The sequence below is a fragment of the Simochromis diagramma genome, unplaced genomic scaffold (assembly GCF_900408965.1).
Source record: "Simochromis diagramma unplaced genomic scaffold, fSimDia1.1 OVJJ01000449.1, whole genome shotgun sequence".
NCBI classification, from domain to species: domain Eukaryota; kingdom Metazoa; phylum Chordata; class Actinopteri; order Cichliformes; family Cichlidae; genus Simochromis; species Simochromis diagramma.
In genome coordinates this window covers 2,808,138-2,829,153 of record NW_024387274.1, presented here as the reverse complement: position 1 = coordinate 2,829,153, position 21,016 = coordinate 2,808,138, and the positions used below count along the sequence as shown (strand labels likewise).

Here is a 21,016-nt window from a genome sequence, read left to right as displayed (position 1 = left end):
AGGCCTGAAGCAGCAGCGATGCGTGTAAACTCCTAAGCTAGCACGCAGACGAGCTGGCTGCACACACACTCATCTGCCCGCGATGCACTGATGCTATCCTTCATAGCTCAGTTCACATTTCAAGTCTATAAATGTGAAACTACTAATACTCTTAAACAGGTGACACCTGAGGTTGTGCTGAGTGATGGTGGAAAGAATATGGACTGTGTAAAATAATAATAATGAGTCAGTCCATCCACTCGGCTTCTTCCATTTCTTCATCCTGAGCGAGGGTTTGCAGCCTGCTAACTGCATGGCTAACACATGTGGACAGAGAGACATGCACACTCTAACAGCACTGTAAGAGCTGCCTTCACTGGTCGGGTAGTAGTGGCCTAATTATGGACACTAGTGGACGTGGCACAATAGCGATTAAACACACATGCTTCTCTGGATATTGTGATAATGTGGACTGTATCATGGATGCAGACCATTACTATAATAATGTGGTGGGATCATAGCAGAAACAAAGCACTCACAGATGAGCACACACATCATTAAAGGACCGTTTGTCTTATGTTTTCTCACGACAGAGCAGCAGCAGAGTGGAGCTGAGTGTGAATCGCTCTGTGACTCCTGCCTTAATATCACCTGTTAGTCAGTTAATAAGGTCATATTTTGTAGCAGGATTGCTGTGACACTAAACAAAGACTGATTTACATGCAGATGTTCAAATAGGCTCCGTGTTAGCCTGAGACCATATAAAAGCTCAACCTGCCTTCGTGGTCTGGAGGGTGAAGCTGACATGGGAGCGCCTCAGACCTGCTTATATGGCCAGCAGGAGCTTCCTCTATGGCTGGGAAAGACTTGTGGTCCTGAGGACACCTGTAAGGCAAGGCAAGGCAAGTTTATTTGTATAGCACAATTCAACAACAAGGTGATTCAAAGTGCTTTACAGAGACATTAGAAACAAAAACAAATAAAAAGCATGATTTAAAATTGATTAAAACAAGCAAACAAACTAACTAACTAATTAACAAACAAACAAACAAAACAGTATATAAAATCAAAACAGATAAAATCAGTAGTTAAAATGTAAGTTTTGAAATTTAAGCTTAAAAGTGTGGATTTGGTGCTTTATTCAAATGCAGCTGAGAACAGGTGAGTCTTCAACCTGGATTTAAATAAACTGAGTGTTTCAGCTGATCTGAGGCTTTCTGGGAGTTTGTTCCAGATATAAGGAGCATAAAAGCTGAATGCAGCTTCTCCGTGTCTGGTTCTGACTCTGGGAACTGATAAAAGACCGGATCCAGATGACCTGAGGGATCTGGAAGTATCATACTGGGTCAGGGGGTCACTGATGTATTTTGGTCCTAAACCATTCAGAGCTTTATAGACCAGCATCAGAACTTTAAAGTCTATCCTCTGACGGACAGGCAGCCAGTGTAAGGACCTCAGAGCTGGACTGATGTGGTCCACTTTTTTGGTCTTAGTGAGGACTCGAGCAGCAGAGTTCTGAATGAGCTGTAGTTGTCCGACTGATTTTTTAGGTAGACCTGTAAAGATGCTGTTACAGTAATCAAGCCTACTAAAGATGAATGCATGGACTAGTTTTTCCAGGTCCTGTTGAGACATCAGATCTTTTATCCTTGAAATATTCTTGAGGTGATAGTAAGCTGACTTTGTTATTGTCTTAATGTGTTTTTCTAAGTTTAGGTCTGCATCCATCACTACACCCACATTTCTCGCCTGGTTTGTGGTTTTTAGGTGTATAGATTGAAGTTCTCTGGTGACCTGTAATCGTTTTTCTTTGGCACCAAAGACTATTACCTCAGTTTTGTTTTTGTTTAGCTGGAGAAAATTGTGGCACAGCCAGTTATTAATTTCCTCAATGCATTTACCAAGAGCCTGTACAGGGCCTCGGTCTCCTGGTGACATTGTGATATATATTTGTGTGTCATCTGCATAGCTGTGGTAGTTTATTTTGTTGTTCTTTATAATCTGTGCCAGTGGGAGCATGTAAATGTTAAACAGAGGGGGTCCCAAGATGGAACCTTGGGGAACTCCACATGTGATACTTGTCTGCTCAGATGTGAAGTTACCTGTTGATACAAAGTATTTCCTGTTTTCTAAGTATGTTTTGAACCAGTTTAGTACAGTTCCTGAAAGACCTGCCCAGTTCTCCAGTTGTTTGAGTAATATGTTGTGGTCAACTGTATCAAATGCTGCACTGAGATCCAGTAAAACTAGGACTGACATTTTTCCACTGTCTGTATTCAGACATATGTCATTAAACACTTTGGTCAGAGCGGTTTCAGTGCTGTGGTTCTGTCTAAAACCTGACTGGAAGGCATCGTAGCAGTTATTCTGTTTTAAGAAGTAACTGAGCTGTTGAGAAACTGCTTTTTCAATGATCTTACTTAAAAATGGGAGATTTGAGATCGGCCTGTAGTTGTTCATTTGTGTCTTGTCAAGATTGTCCTTTTTCAGTATAGGTTTGATTACAGCAGTTTTTAGTGGTTCTGGAAACACACCTGATAATAAAGAAAAGTTGACAATCTGTAACAGGTCTGACTCTAAAGTCTTTGAGACCTTTTTGAAAAAACTTGTTGGCAGGACATCTAAACAGCAGGAGGAGGAGTTCAGTTGACCTAAGATGTCCTCCAGGTCTTTGCTGTTAATCGGGTCAAACTGTTTCATGGTGTTTAAACAGTTTTTCGGTGGACACAGTACATATCCTGGATCTGCTGTTGATGTACCAATTGCTTGTCTAATTTTTTGGATTTTTTCTGTGAAGAATTTGGCAAAGTCATTGCAGGCCATGGTTGAATGAAGTTCAGCTGCCACTGACACAGGAGGGTTTGTTAGCCTGTCAACTGTAGAAAATAAGACCCGAGCATTATGGCTGTTTTTAGTGATGATGTCAGAGAAGTAGGACCTCCTTGCACTCCTCAGTTGTAAATTATAATTGTGAAGTTTCTCTTTATAGATGTCATAATGAACCTGGAGGTTTGTTTTTCTCCATCTGCACTCAGCTTTCCTACACTCTCTTTTTTCATTTTTCACTAGTGTGGAGTTTCTCCATGGAGACTTTTTCCTTCCAGAGATAACCTTCACCTTAATGGGAGCAATAGTGTCCATTACATTTAACATGTTAGCATTGAAGCTATTGACGAGCTCATTGACTGAACCTCTGGGCAGGTCAGGTGTTAATGGGAAGACCTGGTTAAAAATTGCACTACTGTGTTCAGTTATACACCGTTTTGTTATCACTGCTGTTGATATATTTGTGTGGGCTGAGATTTTACTTTCAAAGAAAACACAGTAATGATCAGACACGCCCACATCAGACACAGTAACCTTTGAAATGCTCAGGCCCTTGGAGATCAGTAGGTCAAGAGTGTGTCCTCTATTATGTGTGGCCTCTGTTACATGCTGAGTCAGCCCAAAGTTGCCCAGAGTGTTACTCAGGTCTTTAGTCCCTTTGTCCTGAGGGTTGTCCACATGGATGTTAAAATCCCCAACAATAATTACACAGTCGAAATCAACACAGATCACAGACAGCAGTTCACTGAGGTCATTAAAAAAGTCTGTGCAGTATTTTGGAGGCCTGTAAACATTAAGAAACACAACTTTGGATGGGGCCTTCAGCTGTAAAGCCACATATTCAAAAGACTGAAAACTTCCAGGAGATAGCTGCTTACATTGAAATGATTCATTAAATAAGACAGCAACCCCTCCTCCTCTCCTGCTCACCCTGGCCTCACTGATAAAACTGTAGTTAGGAGGGGTCGTCTCGATGAGAACAGCTCCACTGTTACTTTGGTCCAACCAAGTTTCAGTTAAAAACATAAAATCAAGGCTGTGCTCAGTGATTAAATCATTAATTAAAGATGTTTTCCCAGCTAAAGATCTAACGTTTAATAAAGCCAACTTAAGTGTTTTAGAGGTATTACTTGTCCCCTCGTGTTTGGGAGCGGTCTGTGGCACACGAGGTATGTTTACTATGTTTAAAGATCTTTTAGAGTGCAGCTCTCTGTGTTTTGACCAGGCCACATGTCTCCTGTCACCTAAAAGTACAGAAATTTTAAAACCTTCTAGTAAACAGGGTCCCAGCTTCTCCTGGGAAAAGTCACCACTGCCATAATCCTCGCAGCCCGGACCCTCCACACATCACACATCAGACTGTGGAGACAGAGCATGAAGGTGGTAAGGAGGAACTAAGGGGGGCGAGGCTGAGCAATGTGACTTCGATTGCTCTGTTGAGGGTGGGGCTCGATGGCGAACCTTTGGCCGCTCTGGTGGGGGGTTTATGGGGGACAAAAAGGGATTGGGCCGGGGGGTAGATCTGAGCCCAGCATTGACCCGCTCCATCATCTCCTCAGTGAATTTCAGGTGTGGGGAGGAGGGAGAAAGGGAGGGGGAGGAGGGTGATGGCCTGTCAGGGGTTTGGGGGACTGGGGAAGGTCGTGGTCCCTGGTCCTGGTCCTGGTCGTTGGTGTTGTTGAGATAGTTGGAGGCAAATAGGGACCCCTCGTCTTGCCTCTTCTTGCCTCAGATGTCTCTCCTTTCTGAGGCTCTTCCCGGGTGGGGGCAGATGGAGCTCCTCCTCAAGGTTTCTGCTGGGCTTTGTCTGTTCTTGGAGTACTGTTTGTTCCTCTTTATGAGATAACTCCTCGTTTATCTCAGCCTTGGCTCCAAGCACAGATGGATGACGTATGGAATAAAACAAGTTGGAGGTGAACAGTTTCACCTCTGACTTGTTAAAATTAAATCCATTTGCTTTAAACAGATGCCTGCGTTCCCAAAAAATATTAAAGTTGTCGATAAAGTGCACTGAGTGGTCAGTACATGCTGATATGAGCCATTTATTCAGTGTAAACAGCCTGCTGAATGTCTCGTCTCCTCCTCTGACGGGCGGTACAGGTCCACTGATGAATACAGCTGCATTCAGAGAGTTTACAGTATTTAATAATCCAGTAACGTCCCGTTTCAGAACCTCCGACTGTTGTTTGGACACATCGTTTGACCCTGTATGCAGAACAATGTTTGTCACAGTTGGATATTCATCTGCAATTTGAAGAATTCTCTCCTTCAGGATGTTGACCATATCGTTAGGAAAGCAGAGGACTTTAGTGTTCTTACCGCACATCCTTTGTACATCCTTTACGGCAGAGTCACCCACAATCAGAGTTTCAGGCCTAGCCTTTAGCTTTCCCTGTGGTCTTTTGCTATTCAACAGATTTTCAGACCTTACTTCGCTGCTTTTAGATGGATGGTTGTCCGATATAGATCCAGGGTCCTTTGATAGTGGAGCAAATCTGTTCTGCAGTTTCACATTCAGTTGTTTTGAAGGTTTGTTGTTAACCTTCCTATTCACGGTTGTCCAGTCCTGTTTCCTCTCGTGTACAGGGGTAGAAGAGCTTCTCTGTCTCGTAGGAAGTGAAGGCCAGTCGGTTTCAGAGATTTCTAGCTCGCTGTGCTCTGCCTGTGATACGTCCTCCCCCTTCCAGGAGACATGATTTTTGTCTTGGTTTTGCACCAAGACAGTCCAAGGGGGATTATCACTTGAGGATTTATTATAATGCACAGAGTCTACTTTCTTGGTCATGTTATCTGTGCTCCTTAGCTGTGTACTAGCTTGCTCATCGCCATTGTTTTGAGTCAAAGGCAAGGTTGTTTCATTTCCACACAGTCCATTTACCTCCACGTTTACTTCTAAGCGATGAATTTTTGTCTCCAGTACTGCAATCTTCTGCAGGAGGCTGTGGTAGTCATCTGTGGAGAGGGAAGGCATCTTGTTGCTAGTTAGCCTAGCGGTTAGCACCTTTCCAGGCTATTTAGGCTGCTCGGTGCCCAGACGCTGTAATCAGGCTTCAGCTGTGTCTAGGCCACAGACACACGGAGCGCTGAGGATAAGGTAACCATAAAATGTTGCTGTTTCTGTTAAGAACACTTTAGTCCTAATGATCTATAAGTGTCCAGAAGCTATCGCAGGTAAGCTCATATGGAAAAAAGGGAAAAAATCAGCATAAAAATCAATAAAAATCAATAAAAGAAGCAAAGCATTTAAAGAGCAAAGAGATGAAGCGTCCACACTCACAAAGGGGGAGGAAAATCCCCTCACATGGTTTTGTCTGTGGTCCCAGTGAATCTGCACTCATCAGGTAATAAGCTCAGTCAAGCTTTGGTCATTCTGAGAGTCACGAAGGAGGCTGATCCAGACTGTTGGCCAACAGAATATGAGTCATAGGTTCATAGAGAGTGAGCGTGTTGTTCCTCACTCATCGCTCATGGAGTTGCAGTCACAGCTATCTCCACCTTCTCACAGCTCTGCCTGTGTGTTCAGGGCTTCTCGAGCATGAATTAAATGGCAGTTTTGATGGTGCTGCAGTGTAAATGAACAGCTGCAGTGTTTGCTGTTTGTCTCAAACAAGTTTCATCTGACTGAAGTGAGCGTTTATGTTTTCACAGCCAGACATTTGGGTATAATTCCACTTTTTGAATATGTAGTTTTAAGGATGATTCCTTTAAAAACATCCATGGTGATAAGCAGCCTTGGGATGAATCGGGCTCGGCTGTGGTTGTGGGTGAATAATTGTGGTAGTGGAGGCGCGGCACTGCTTGAAGTGTAGGTTCGTCGGCACCTTTGTATTCGCCACACTCTTAACAGCGCCCGACTCCCCTGAAGCCGTCACATGTTTGATTTCCATCTCAGCCTGTTGTCTGTGTGATAAATGAAACATGCTGTCAACATTTAAAACCTTGTGCTATAATAAACTCTTATAAACCATGTGGCACCTCCTCACACAGGCTGGTATGAACCGAGGCCTCCGTGTCTCCCTTTCTTCACCTACTAATTGATCTGACAGTATTAAATAGGCTGAGGTTATGAGCGGACATTGTGACGCAGCTCATTACCCCGCAGGCTTCACTTCTTTCTTCCCTCCGTCTCCATAAAGCACAGCTCATGATCACAGACACTCCTACAAACATTGTCGCAGCTCATTTTCTGCATTCCCTTCATCGGTTGGCGGAAAAAGAGCGGCGTAGCTCGTGGGAAATGAAAAGAAAAGCACCTTTAATTTTTCCTGAGACAGCACGCCCGGTTTTGAAGATCGTTTGGCTTCATGTTAAAAGGACTTTATGGAGCTATATGAGGAGATATTTTTCATCGTTCTCTTTAATCATCTTTGTCACCCTTCCAGAGACCAATTAATTGAATGTGACAAGCGCTCTGGATGGGTATGTAAATAGCCCCCACACCAGACACATTGCATTAGCGCAGAGCTCAGTTGGCCTTTCTTGCTGTTTGCGTGTGTGCTGTCTGTAATTACCATATCCTTTCACCACAGTCCTGGCAGCGTTTTGATAAGAACCCCCGTCGGCTGAGAGAAAACAATGTGTGTATTCCAAGGGGGTGTTTGCCATGTTTTCTCTCACCATCATTCATGCCCGTTGTGTCTCTCCCCGTCATAATCCAGCTAAGACTGTGTGATCCAGAGGAATCACTTCCCAGTGAATATCAGTTGAGATCTTAAGAAATGAAAGCAAATCAGAGTATCAGGGTGAACGATTCATCCATGACTATCAGGCTGTAGATGTGACTGACTCACAATACAACTCAGCTGCTATTGTTTTATGCCAGAGAGAGTTTTACTATTATAGCTGTAGGTTTGTTCTCCCAGAGCCGTGTAGGTCTGGATCTCCCCTTAAAAATGTTTCATGTTGTTCACACAGCACCAAATCACAGCAACCGTCGCCTCAAGGTTCTTCATACTGTAAGGTCGACCCTACAATACTACATACAGAGAAAACCCAACAATCATATGACCCCCTATGAGCAGCACTTTGGCGACAGTGGGAAGGAAAAACTCCCTTCTAACAGGAAGAAACCTCCGGCAGAACCAGGCTCAGGGAGGGGCGGGGCCATCTGCTGTGATTGGTTATAAACAGCTTCAGTTAGAAACTGTTTTGTGTTTACTTGTGTTATCTTTGTGTAATATTTACATTTGTTTGCTTATCTGAAACGTTTCACTGTGACAAACAAACCACACAAAGGAGATCAGGTGGGGGGTAAACACATCTTCACTCCGTCTGTGGCTGAATACAAACCTGTAAAGTGACAGTTCACAACACGAAGGCTCCACAAAACCAGGTTTGATTTAAATGAACAGTTTGAATTAATTAAACGGACTTTGTCAGCAGTAGTTTTATACTGACATTGATGCAGTGGGAAAAAAGGCCTAAACCTTTGTCGACATTACCAGGTGGAGGTACATGTGAGACTACGCCTGTGTCAGACGGGGCAGTAAAGGACCTTTCACCTGCCAGCTACCTCAGACAAAGACTGGGATGTTCCAGTCGGTCCCAGTCTCAGCTGGTCACTCTGTGTTCTACCTCCTGAACCTCGCTTTCATCACATGTCTTCTAATAATTACATCAGTCAAGGTTAACAGGGACCCAACAACAATGTTGTCTTATAACCCTTAAACTAGTGCTGATTCAGGTATGGGAACTATTCCATTATGTGTGCACCAGAATGATGCTGAAGTACCAAACTAAGTTGCAGAAAGTCCAGACTTTTAAATACTTTTACTGATATTTTACAGAAAGGGTTAGCATGTCTTTGTCAGACGCTGAAGATCGTTAAACATGATGAGCCATCACGTTATGCATTTTTACCAATATATATTTACCATAACTGTCCAGTGTATTGACACTTTGTGCAGGCACTCATGGTGCTACACAAAAAACTAACCTGACTTCCTGTCGGACCATCATCAGGAAAGAAGTGTTTATTTATCAGCATGCCTGCAGAACAAACAGCAGCCCAATGAACAAGAAAACATGCTGACTTTGCTAGTGCATGAGCTGCTGTATTAGCATTAAACAGCTGGGCGATGCACTGACACTGTTAACATGCTGCTGATGTTAGCATTTCATCTGAGCGCCTGTGTGTGTCTAAGTGCGCTCTCACAGAGTGGCCGCTGTATCTGGTGACGGGACGACATCATCTCGTGAATCTGTGAGGCTGGGTTCGTGTCTCCTCCTCGTGTTAGCCACTAAAGCATGACCCCACAGTCAGCACAGCACAACTGATTGTTGCTTTTGAAACGGCGTTTGAAGCCTTTTAGTCCAATAACAGAAAAAGAATGACACTTGATAGAGCACACAGCAAAGTGTGGCTTTCTCTGTGGCCCAGTCCTTCTCTTGCATACTGGGTTGAGGATCAAGTGGTTGTTTGAGGCGGGCTGGTTTCTGCAGTCCGGCCCTGCTGCCTCACAGTAAGCTGCTGTGGCCATAGCCATGGTTTTGTTAGATAAACTGAAGGAGCTCCAGTTTGCTATTAGGAAACGTCCCACAGTGAAACAGCCGGCTCGTGGGGGCACCAGCTGTTCTGCCTGTAACTCACTTCTCAGGGTAAAAGCTGACTTTGCTCATACAAGAGAAGACGCAGAGAGGAAGTGTCAGGCTAATGTGATGCTGACAACAAATAATGTGAACATCCAATCATCTGGTCTAGTCTGAGTGTGTCTGCAGCCCTGCAGCATGCTGATTGGTTGTTACTGAAGCAGCGATTAGCTGCTAGAAATGTCCGTTCACTGATGATAGACTAACTAATGAAGGCCTGTTTACCATCGCATTAAGACCAAATCCTCAGTCACTGATCCATTTGGGACTCGGTGTACTGTGGTGCTGCACATTTGATCTTTGAAAGCGATGGTTGCAGGTTAGACTGGATCAGAAGATGCCTGAGCTGTAACATGTCAGGGAGCCTCTATGTGAATCCAGAGAACAGAGTTTTCCCAGAAGAAGGCTTTCTTTTCCACCTCAGCTGGTTTTATTGCTGTGGCAGTTGGCTGTACTACATGAACTCTGCAGTGGCAGACACTTGCTGTATTACTTATCATAAGAAAGCTGCAATGCTGTTAGTTAGGCCTCTTTTCCATCAGTACCTACTCGACTCGGATGCTATCCCTGCTCCTCGGTCTGTGGCGTGTCGTCACACTCGAGGGTCACGGCATTGTTTTTTGGAGCCATTTTCCTTTAGTGAGTTTCCAAAATGACGGTGTTGATTTTTGTGAACGAGACGCTCTAATGACTCATTGAGTGACGCCACTGACCAGCCAATCAGTGGCATTCAGTCTGACAACGTCACATTTTAGTACCTGCTCGGATCAGTTTGAACCGCGAGCAGGTGCTAAAAACGACCTGGTACCAGGTACTGTGACCTATGGAAACCTGGAAACTGTGGCGAACTGTGCCGAGTGGATCCGAGTCAGTACTGATGGAAAAGGGTTTTAGTGTTTACTCTGAGAACAGTGTTTGTTTGTGCTAGTTTGACAGTGAGGATGTCTGTTTATTGATTTTTATAGTCTAAGTTTAGTGTGTCACCTTCCTTGATTCTTCTGGCCAAACTTTGAGGGATCGTGATATTTTAAGATGAGTCTGGAACTGCACGGCGATGCTGTAAATCTAGGAGGGTTTATAGTAGAAAGGAAGACATTGGAATGAAATGAGGAATTAAGAGAGAGACGTCCACACCTGCTTCATGAAGGAGTAAGATTTCTGCGTGTCTGCGCCCTCCTGCTTTATCTATGCAGTGTTTTCTCAATGTGGTGAATATATTTAGCTGATGTTCATCTTTTTAAGCGTCAGAGGTCAAAGTGATGCAGTAATGTTGAATGTGATGCAGTATATTAGCTGTGCAGGGGCTCCTGTAGTGACGTTTTACGTCGATGCACAAACTAACAAATTTTACTTAGACATAGAGCAGAGCAATATGACCAACAATATTTATCACCATATACATTTGAAAATTTGCGATAACGATATAACTGACGATATAATTGACACCAGACAAAATACTTTACAACTCCACAACTTTATTAGTGGAAACAAAATAAAAACATCAATGTATTTTCACTTAAACAATCAGCTGTTTTTTTATGTGCATTAAAGTTATATAAACATGTAACAGTGCAAATGCAAATTCTTTGCTGACAGTTTAACCAAAAGGCATTTCCAGTGGAAACTGGCCAACATATCCTCAGCATAACCATGTATAATATCCACAACACTTAAAAAGAGGTTATACACACACAATTGACTATGTGCACGTTAGCATATGCTACTTCCGGTGTGGAAACTCCTGTGGGGAGCTTTGTTTCCGGTGTCCTATTCGCGCCTGGTTTACGGTCCAAAACAAGTTAAGCAAATGAATCAAGCGGCGATTTACATTTCTATAGATGTCTCGGGCATTTACCCAATATATCTGTAAATGATGTTCATCGACTTGTCGATATTTCCCCCGCGCCTCAGAGCAAAAGAGAAAAGGGATTCAAATGTTATATTTCTCAGCTGTCCCTCGTTTATCGCGGGTGTTATGTTCTAGAAATAACCAGCGAGAGGTGAAATCAAGGAGCCAATTTTATTTTTTGACGGTGCAAAACGTTTGGTGGACATCGTGGACATACAGCGCTGCACTTCAGAGTCACACTGCTAGCATCGATGCAGCGATTCTGTACTGAGAGACGTCACGGAGGAGATCGTCTGCAGCGATCAGGACGCAGGACACAATGTGACGTAAAAAAAACCATGCAAACTTGCACTAAAAAATCTGTGAAACAGCGAGGTGAAAGGTGAACGTTATAGCGAGGGACCGCTGTAATTTTGAAGGTAAGTCACAACATACCCTTCGTACATACTAATGTATAGAAACCCGTTACCAGCAGTCATTCATTTTTTTCACAGTTTGTTAACATGCTGTGTAGGTGTGTACTTGACTAGCTGATCTCGACATAACGGGAAACATCTGGTTTGACTATTCTTCAGCTGTAGTTTGAAGGAGGAACATTTAAATGTTTAAATCATGAGACCAGTCACTATACAGAGATGTGCTTCTGAATGTGGACGATGTGTCTTCTGCTGCAGTGATGCAGTTCTGCTTGTGTTGAGTGATGTAAACAACTGATCGATCTAAACTGCTTTAAACGTCAAAACTGATCATTTGATTTTTTTTATGACACAGCAGCAGTGAGTGTTCCCACCTTCTGCTCTTTGTAACTTAACGCCATCTTTACGTTTTCGAGTTTTGGACATGATTGTGGAGTATATCTTCGCAGTAGCGATTGACCGCAAAGTAAAGCTACCGGAAATGTACAACCCCACATCCGGTCTCAAACCAGGAGTTTAGCATTTTCTCGTGCACAGGGTCTATACGGTAATATTATGTTGAAGCACAGTACGTATCACTCCGCGAGGCTCCGCCTACGATAGCCGTAACGCTCCGACAATCCATCAAGCGGTGCGGCTTCGTAGCTCAGCAAAGTCGTACTGAAACATTTGACAGTTTTTCGAGCGCCGTGTACATAAAATCGTTTCCAGGTCAGTAAACACAACCAGAGTTCATACATAAGGCACACGGGATTATAAGGGGCTCTGTCAACTTTCAGAAAAATCAAAGTATTGATTTTAAGTGCGCCGTATTTTCCAAACAACACGGTAATAACGACGGCCCGCTAGCATGCGCTACCAAAAATAGTGCTTTGTTGTGTATCTGACGGACGAAAGCTAAACCAGTTCCACACCAGTGAAGCTGCAGCATTTTTACAAACCAGTTCTGGTTCATCTGTTTCATTCAACGATCCGCTTTCGCCCTTCTCATTCTGCATCGCCGCCATGTGCGTATGTAAACAAAGGCACTGTGCATGCGCGTTTTACCCATACTCTATTTTATATTTCATTTCATTATCGTTACCCAACATTATACTGGTATTACTGTGAACAGTATGCTATGACCCAGCCCTACTTAGACATTATAAACAAGAAGTTAGTATAACCCAGCAGCTAATGTAGAGCTCAGATATTTTGGACTGACCTGATTCTGGCCTCCTTTCACTTTCTGATTGCAGGACATTTGTTTTCAGAATTGGATCCATGTTTTCCTCTGGTACTGCGATGTTTCCAACTCGGGCTCAAAAACACAACCTCAGTTAGCTTCGTCATTTAGCCCAAAATCGTAATAACTTTGTGTGAAACCTCGCTGTTTTTAAAATGAGGCTTTTTATACAAAATCAGTGTTTTAATTCAACATTTTTGGTACCGTCAGTAAAGTTGGCATCAGATGGAGCAGCAGGAAACTGTGTAAAGGGCCCATCTGTGACCTCACCAGCTGGTGTGAAATATAACTGCAGTGTGTTTTGCAGTCTGTGATCAAACACAAAGGAGGGTGACCCTGTGCTGTGAGCTCATTTATAAGGACGGGGGAGGATTGTGGCAGGTTCTCAAGGTGTGCAAGAGCAGCTCTGTTTGTCTGTCTTTAAAACCTAATCTGTGACCTGGAACAACGAGCTAATTTAATGTGCCAACAGTTATAGGAAACATGTCCACTGGCTGTGATAAGTGATTCTACAGCTCTTTGTTTTTGCCTGTTTTTGTGCCTCCATCCTTGTTTATTTCCGCTCTTCTCTGTCTGCAGTTTTCTACAGCTGAGTAAGCCTGTCTCTGCAGTGGTGTGTGTGTGTGTGTGTGTGTGTGTGTGTGTGTGTGTGTGTGTGTGTGTGTGTGTGTGTGTGTGTGTGAGTGAGAGAGAATGAGGTCATCGGTGTGCATATATCAGCTATGCACATCATGTCTCTGTGCTGGATGAATGATTAGCCTCTCATTAGTTATGCTGTCCTATCCTGTAGAGGGAAGTGCTGCAGTATCCTCCTCCTGCTGACTCTGTTAGAGACATAATTACAGGCAGTTGCATATTCTATCACACGCAGCCACACCATGCTTCTGTCACTTGGGATTAATATGACTTGATGTCAGAGCCTAGACACGCAGCCTAACCCTAACACAGTGGTTTGATTTGTCTCCGCAGCGTTGCTAACATACATTCATGCACATGTGCACACAGTAATCAAGCATAACCACAGTCGTGCTCACATGTACTGTATGTATAGCACTTCCTTTGCTGCACTTTAAGAGGAAACCTCATTCATTTCACATACACAAGAAAACCACGCTGACTTCCTCAGTATTACCCTTTGGCACTAGACTGTGTGTGAAGTGTCACTGTGTAACTATGAAAGGTCACAATGCTGTGTGACGTCAGCGGTGAGGGGATCTGCTTCAGGAGGATGTAAATGTTTTCCATCTTTAAAATGATGATTTGTGCCACAAACAAGACTCAGATGTAAAACCACACTGGTCTGACTGTGCTACCATTGTGGCCTACCACACTACAAACACACATCATGTTGCACACGTTGGTGTGAAAATGGGCTAGATCTGCAAATACGATCTACACTGGCTCCGAGCAGTCAGCAAGACAAGAAAGTCTCAATGGAAATAGCAGGCTGTTAGACATGGTGCCTGTTTTTAGTTTAAAGGGTTTACCAGGTGTCATTCTGAGTCGCATCCAGTTTCATTCTCAGCATCCTGAATCACGACGTTTTCTTTTTGTGCCAAAATCGAACACAGCTGAACTTAAAGGATCCCCTGAGGTCGATCGAAGGTGAAACAGCTGCTTCAGACAGCAACAGCAAGTGATTCAGCAGATCATTAATATAATCAGTGTGATGGAGAACTTGTTGCTTAAAACTCAAACTAAGAAGTAGCTGAAATGCTAATAACCCTTTGATGTGTGCAGGGGGCGTGGCTGTCCGGAGGGCAGCCACGCCCCCTTTAAGGCTCAGTGCACAGGTAGCTTCTGTGTGTGACACACTGTGTGAGGTAAAGAGGATAAGAGAGTGGATCATAGGAGGGCCTGATGAGGATTGAAACATTGATATTCTTTAATTCTGTGACCAACATGAAGTTTTGATGAGTGTGTTCTTAAAATGAATTTCATTATTGTTATTATTATTTTACCTTTTGCAATGGCAAACCTTCTAATCCAAAAACAGTTGTTAGAGTAATGAAAATGAATATAAAGCAGCATAAATAACAGTGAGAAGGGGGGGGTTAACAGAACAGCAGAGCTGAGGAGCTTTTGTGAGTGCCGAGCACAAACACAGCCGGCTGTGCCAAACTGTGTTGTGACTGTCGGATTTGAAGACACGTCTTCCAAGGACACCGGACACTGAGCCTGTTTGTATAATACATCACCATTTGCAGTGATTTGCAAGGTCATGTGTGGCTGTGGGGCGTGAATGTGTGCGGCTGTAAACGTGTGGGAAAAGCACTTCTAACAACCCCCCCGGCCCCCCACCTCGGGCCAGTCTAAAACATCCAGATGCAGTCACAGTAATCGTGAGTATAAGTGATGTGTAGAGGCGGGCGAGCGGTGTGAGCTGGTTAGCTGCTGAGTTGTTTCTCTGTCACCACAGAGAGAACGGACGCTGACATCAACAGCCCCGTTATCTGTGTGTTCTTACAGCTGCAGTGTGAGGGAGGCAAAGATAAGCTGAAGCTGTGCTCACGCATACCTGAGGCTGACGCTGCCGGTGTGTGGCCTCAGGAAAGACCGGCAGATGAACGTCACAGTCGACAGTGTGGTAGTGTGACAGGTGGTCATTACTGCAAGAGCAACGCTTACACTTAGACATGACAGTGTGGTCGAGCTCTGTGTGGATGATTTTACTATTATTGCTCTCATTGAATCTGTTTGTAAGAAGTAAGAGCCAGAAAAAGGGAGCAAAGGTTTGATTGAGTCAGTGATGGTCGTCTTTTCTCGTTTCATATTCAGATTTGTGTCGTAGCTGACTAAAGATTTTTCCTTCAGCATTGGATGCTGTTTTCATAGGGGGGTCCAATAATTTAGTCTCATCTGCAGGCTACCACACAGGTCAGGTGTTCGAGCGAGACTTCAGGACCTGAGAGTAGAAATTTGGTGAGAAGAAAGGCAAGAAGGCAGAGCTCACATTTGTTGTTCATGTTTCCATCTCAGTCACTCCGACTTTAACGGTGTGTTCAAGAACTGAAAATAAAATAAAGGAGTTTGTATATATCTGAGTCTTTGTAAATTTCCCAAAACATGCACCGTTTGTTCACAGCTGTCTTTGGTAATGTTAAATAACGTTTTTTCTATGCCCATTAATAATTTCCTGAACTTGTTGTGTTTTCAGTCAGCATGATAATAAAAGCTAAATGCTGCTTTCACTGTGTAATGACTGTAGAATGGTGATGTCATCATCTACACACAGCTTTTAGTAATCATTTTAAAGTTTTAGTAAGTGTCAGTTAACATTTAGGCTCGACACAATCAACAAGCTGTGGGTTTTTTGTATTTTCACATTTTGCCTCATGGACAAAATGATATGCACTTGACTGATAAACACTGAGCTGATGAAAACCCACCTAGCATGGGCGTAACCATGGTTTCTGCACAATAACAAACTCCTGCAGTGATGCGAGAACACTGCTTCAGCTTGTTTGTCACACAGCTTTCTATAGCTGAACATTTCCATGATGAAAAGCTAACCATGTGTTGACCCCAACACATGGTGTGTTTTCCTCACATGAAGTATATATGTGAGAAGGACAAAGGCACAGGTAACGACAGGCAGACTGAATGTTTCATGCTGTAAGTGATTACAGTCTGAGCAGACGAGTGCCATTAAAATCAATGTTGAGTTTAGGGCTGCCAGGATTAGTCGACTAGTCACGATTACGTCGACTATCAACGTCGTCGTCGACTAATTTAATAGTCGACACGTCGTTTGAAGCTTTGTAAGATCCTGAAAGACGCAGGAATAAGTAGCAGGATTTAAGAGTGTAATAACGGACTGAAACAGAAGATGGCAGCACTGCATGTACAAGGATGCCAGCTGCCGTTAAACCCCGAAGAAGAAGAAGCTGTGTCCCAGAATTCATAGCGCAGCCCAGGTCAGTTTCCAACAATGGCGGCAGCTAGTTAGTTTTAATATTACGCTTATTATTCTTTCTGGGTCACAAAATAAACGTTTAACATATTTTCAGGGAGAATGTAGCTGTGTAAACCTCAAATATCTGCTCAGTTTATCAGGACACCGCATATTTTCAAAAGCGCTCCGACGTTTTCGGAGACGTCTGTTACCCACTAGCTCGATAGCTAGCTGGGGGCAAGGCTCACTAGAGCCGTGAGAACACCGGACTCCCGGCAAATCGTTTTCAAACCCACCGCCGTCTTTCACTACTCAGGTTAAACATGATATATGAGTCACTTAGATAACTTAAAAATGTTGTTGTTTGGCTTCTTTCAGTGTTTTATTTGTTCCTGAGTAAATCTGTTTGGCTGAGATTAAAGTTTTTACACAGCTGAATAAACATCAAGCAGACAGCTGATCATCAGAAGTGTGAGATGCTCGAGAATTTACTCCGGTGTCCTGTTATATTTTAGATAGAAGGAGTTTATTAAACTTCACCGAAACAATCTGCAGATTTCATTAAACTTTAATAAACTATCATCTTGTCTTTATTTTTAGTTAGCACCTTAAACACTTAAAGCTGTAAGCTAATGATAGTTATATAAGAGCAGATGCTGCTGGTGCAATAAGCTGTACGTTTTACGTCCAATGGATGATGATCTGATTAGTCGACTAATCGCAAAAATAATCGGTGACTAGTCGACTATCAAAATAATGGTTTGTGGCAGCCCTAGTTGAGTTCATGCTGCATGATGAGAGATTGGAAGGTGTTTTCTTTGATATGCCAACACCTTCACTTTTCTAAATAATCCATGCACAGTGTGTATTATGATACTAATATGATAGTACTGCAGTTTTGACAGTACTTTATTTGTTCACCCGCTCTACTCAACTGGCTTTTCTTCCACAGTACCTTAGCAGTTATCCACAGTGTGTGGTTGCTATCAGCCCTGCACACCACACTGAGAAAATGATTAACAAGCAGCTCAGCACATCCACTCAGATCCTCTGTGCACACCACGTCACAGCTGGGACTTATGGATGTTTATTACTTTGTGACTCAGTCGAGGTTCATGCTCAAAGCACAGACTGGCAAAAAGTGGAGGTGGGAGGGATGATCTTCTTTTAATCTAAGGTGACTCCACCTCTCCTGTGAAAAAGTGATCTGATTGAATTTAGGTTTTGAAAGCAGCAGGAGGGTCGTTCACCACGTCTGTCAAGTGTTGCTGTGGTTCACACTTCAGCATCGTGCAACACTTTACGCTGTATAGCTGCTCTCCCCCTGTAGTGTTACATCTGCATGCACAGCAGGGATCGTGACCCACTGTCACACATGTGACCCCAGGTCAGGGGGTTTAGTGTCAGATGAATGTTTGATAGAGAAAATATTAAGTGATAATGTTTAATATTTCAAATATCACTGTGGCATCGTAACACTGTGACCAAAAACACAACCAAGCATACGAGTCAGTGTTCACGTGAGCCACCCTCACAATCAGATCCTACAGCATAAATAACTATATCATATATATAACTATATAAGTTTTGGTCTCCTTGTTTTTGTTGTGCTGCATGAGTTTGAATATTTGCACTAACAAGCTTTCTACCCAGGATGCAGCAGCTGTCGCTGTGGCGTGCTCCCACAGGTAGATTGTGTTGCTGCCTGTCAAACAGCAAATACAGAATTCCTTTGACACACGACCAAACTAACAAATCTAAAATAAATTCCTTAACGAATCCAGAGCTTCCACCATTGTCTCAGCACCTTCAGCACACCTGAAAGGTGGAGGCAACATTTGAGGCATTGCCAACTTTAAAAGAAGCTTTCCCTCTCAACAGAGCTCACTGCTGAATTTTGTGACCTATTAACCAGATGAGGCACGTGCATGTGCGCACACACATACGCACACACACCAGCAGCAAATCTCCATCCTCTTGCCAGAGTTAAATTTTATCCCCTCATATTTTAAATGAAAAAAATCCGACTTAAGACGTTTTGCAAAAGATGAAAGAGGCTTTTTAGATAAGAGAGATTTTTCTGGTGAAGGAAATCACACTGGCACCAGTCTGCTGTTCTGAACACGACAACACAGTCCAAGAGGAACGACCAGAAACTCTCAAAGGACCGGCCTTCTTTCATGACTTTTGTCAGAGGGGAAAGCTTCTGTGACACATCATAAGTATTCAAAAGCAGGTTTTATAAATCAATGCAAATGAATGGACCCTGAAAAACCTGATTCATTAACACTAAACAATATCAGCTGCCCTGAAGTGTTGCCAAGCTGCTTTCACGAGGCCTCCTCTGGCCACGAGGCTGCTTGTCAGTTAGTTTGTTACAGTTATGTGAACCTAACCGTATATGTGTGCCCTTTTTGGCCTTGATATTCATGAAACTGTTCCATATCCATGATTTATTATTAGTAGACAGGTATTATTAGAGCAGGGCGATATAGCCAAAAATATTTAATATTTTAATACATTTGAAAATTTGCGATAACGATATAACTGACAATATAATTGACACCAGACAAAATACTTTACAACTCCACAACTTTATTAGTGCAAAAACCATCAATGTATTTTCACTTAAACAAGCAGCTGTTTTTTATCTGCATTAAAGTTATATAAACATGTAACAGTGCAAATTCCTTGCTGACAGTTTAACCAAAAGGCGTTTCCAATGGAAACTGGCCGACACATCCTCAGCATAACCATGTATAATATCCACAAAACTTAAAAAGAGGTTACACACACACAATACGGTAATATTATGTTGAAGCACAGTGCGTATCACTCCGCGAGGCTCCGCCTACGATAGCCGTAATGCTCCGACAATCCATCGAGCGGTGCGGCTTCGTAGCTCAGCAAAGTCGCACTAAAACATTTGACAGATTGTCGAGCGCCGTGTACATAAAATCGTTTCCAGGTCAGTAAACACAACCAGAGTTCATACATAAGGCACACGGGATTATAAGGGGCTACTGTCGACTTTCAGAGAAATCAAAGTATTGATTTTAAGTGCGCCGTATTTTCCAAACAACACGGTAATAACGACGGCCCGCTAGCATGCGCTACCAAAAATAGTGCTTTGTTGTGTATCTGACGGACGAAAGCTAAACCAGTTCCACACCAGTGAAGCTGCAGCATTTTTACAAACCAGTTCAGGTTCATCGTTTCATTCAACGATCCGCTTTCGCCGCCATGTGTGTATGAAAACAAAGGCTGCACATGCGCGTTTTACCCATATTCTATTTTATATTTCATTTTCTTATCGTTGCCCAACATTACACCGGTGTTACCGTGAACAGTATGATACGGCCCAGCTCTAGGTATTATTGAAGGAATGGAGAGTTATGACGTACCCAAATGAGTAAACCAACATCTATCTGCAAAGGAGTCATTTCCTGTGGTTCGGCAGCTAAGATCAGGAGTACCTCGATAACAGATGCAGTCGTTTGAAGATTTCACGTGCAGCACCTGGTCCCAAAATATGTGGTACACAGCTGTATCATATGCATATATGTCACAGTCTGTGTGGTTAGCATTGTGGGGCATGTTTTGGTTTTTTCCTCTAAGCCATATCAACGGGAAAATCTCAGTGTCATGAAGCTGCAGCGTCTCATCTGTGACGAGCACACGCACTCAGCAGAAAACACAGTGGAGATGGTGAAAACTGATAAAGTGAACCATAACTTTGAAAGAAAATAAATGTTTTGCAATTCTTGTTTCCTGTAAGGCAGCTCTGGGCTTTGTAGGAGCAGCAGAGGGAGCAGGGCAGCAGACACGACTCATAGCCACTGATGTCTGATCTTCATGCTCTGCAAACTTCACTCAGTTATGCATTATGCCATGAATATTATTTATTAGCTATTAGGAAATGATTTAACAGGACTAAGATACATTCAAGGCCTGCAAAGCGAAAAACAAAACAACAGATTGATAACAGAGGCTTCTGTGTTATCACGTGGCCTCGAGCACATGTGTATTAGTAAGCAGTAATAAATAATTCTTGCCTGAGCAGAGGAAGCATGCATCAACCACGCTCCACCTGCGACTCACCAAATACTGAGAGAAAAAAGAGATACTTAGCAGTGATAATTAACAGTTGTACTCGCATGCCTGTCACAGCCCATTTAGACTTCTGTGCTGACTCTCTGTAGACTGTGACAGCTTATTTAAGCGCCGAGCGTTTGCAG

The 21,016-nt window shown here is 43.1% G+C and overlaps 1 protein-coding gene across 2 annotated transcripts in view; it reads left to right on the top strand.

Annotated features, from left to right (window-relative positions):
• Positions 1–21,016, top strand: part of LOC120715634 (ubiquitin-conjugating enzyme E2 E2-like) — a 66,357-nt gene that overhangs the window by 15,180 nt on the left and 30,161 nt on the right. The gene's annotated exons all lie outside the window — the stretch shown is intronic.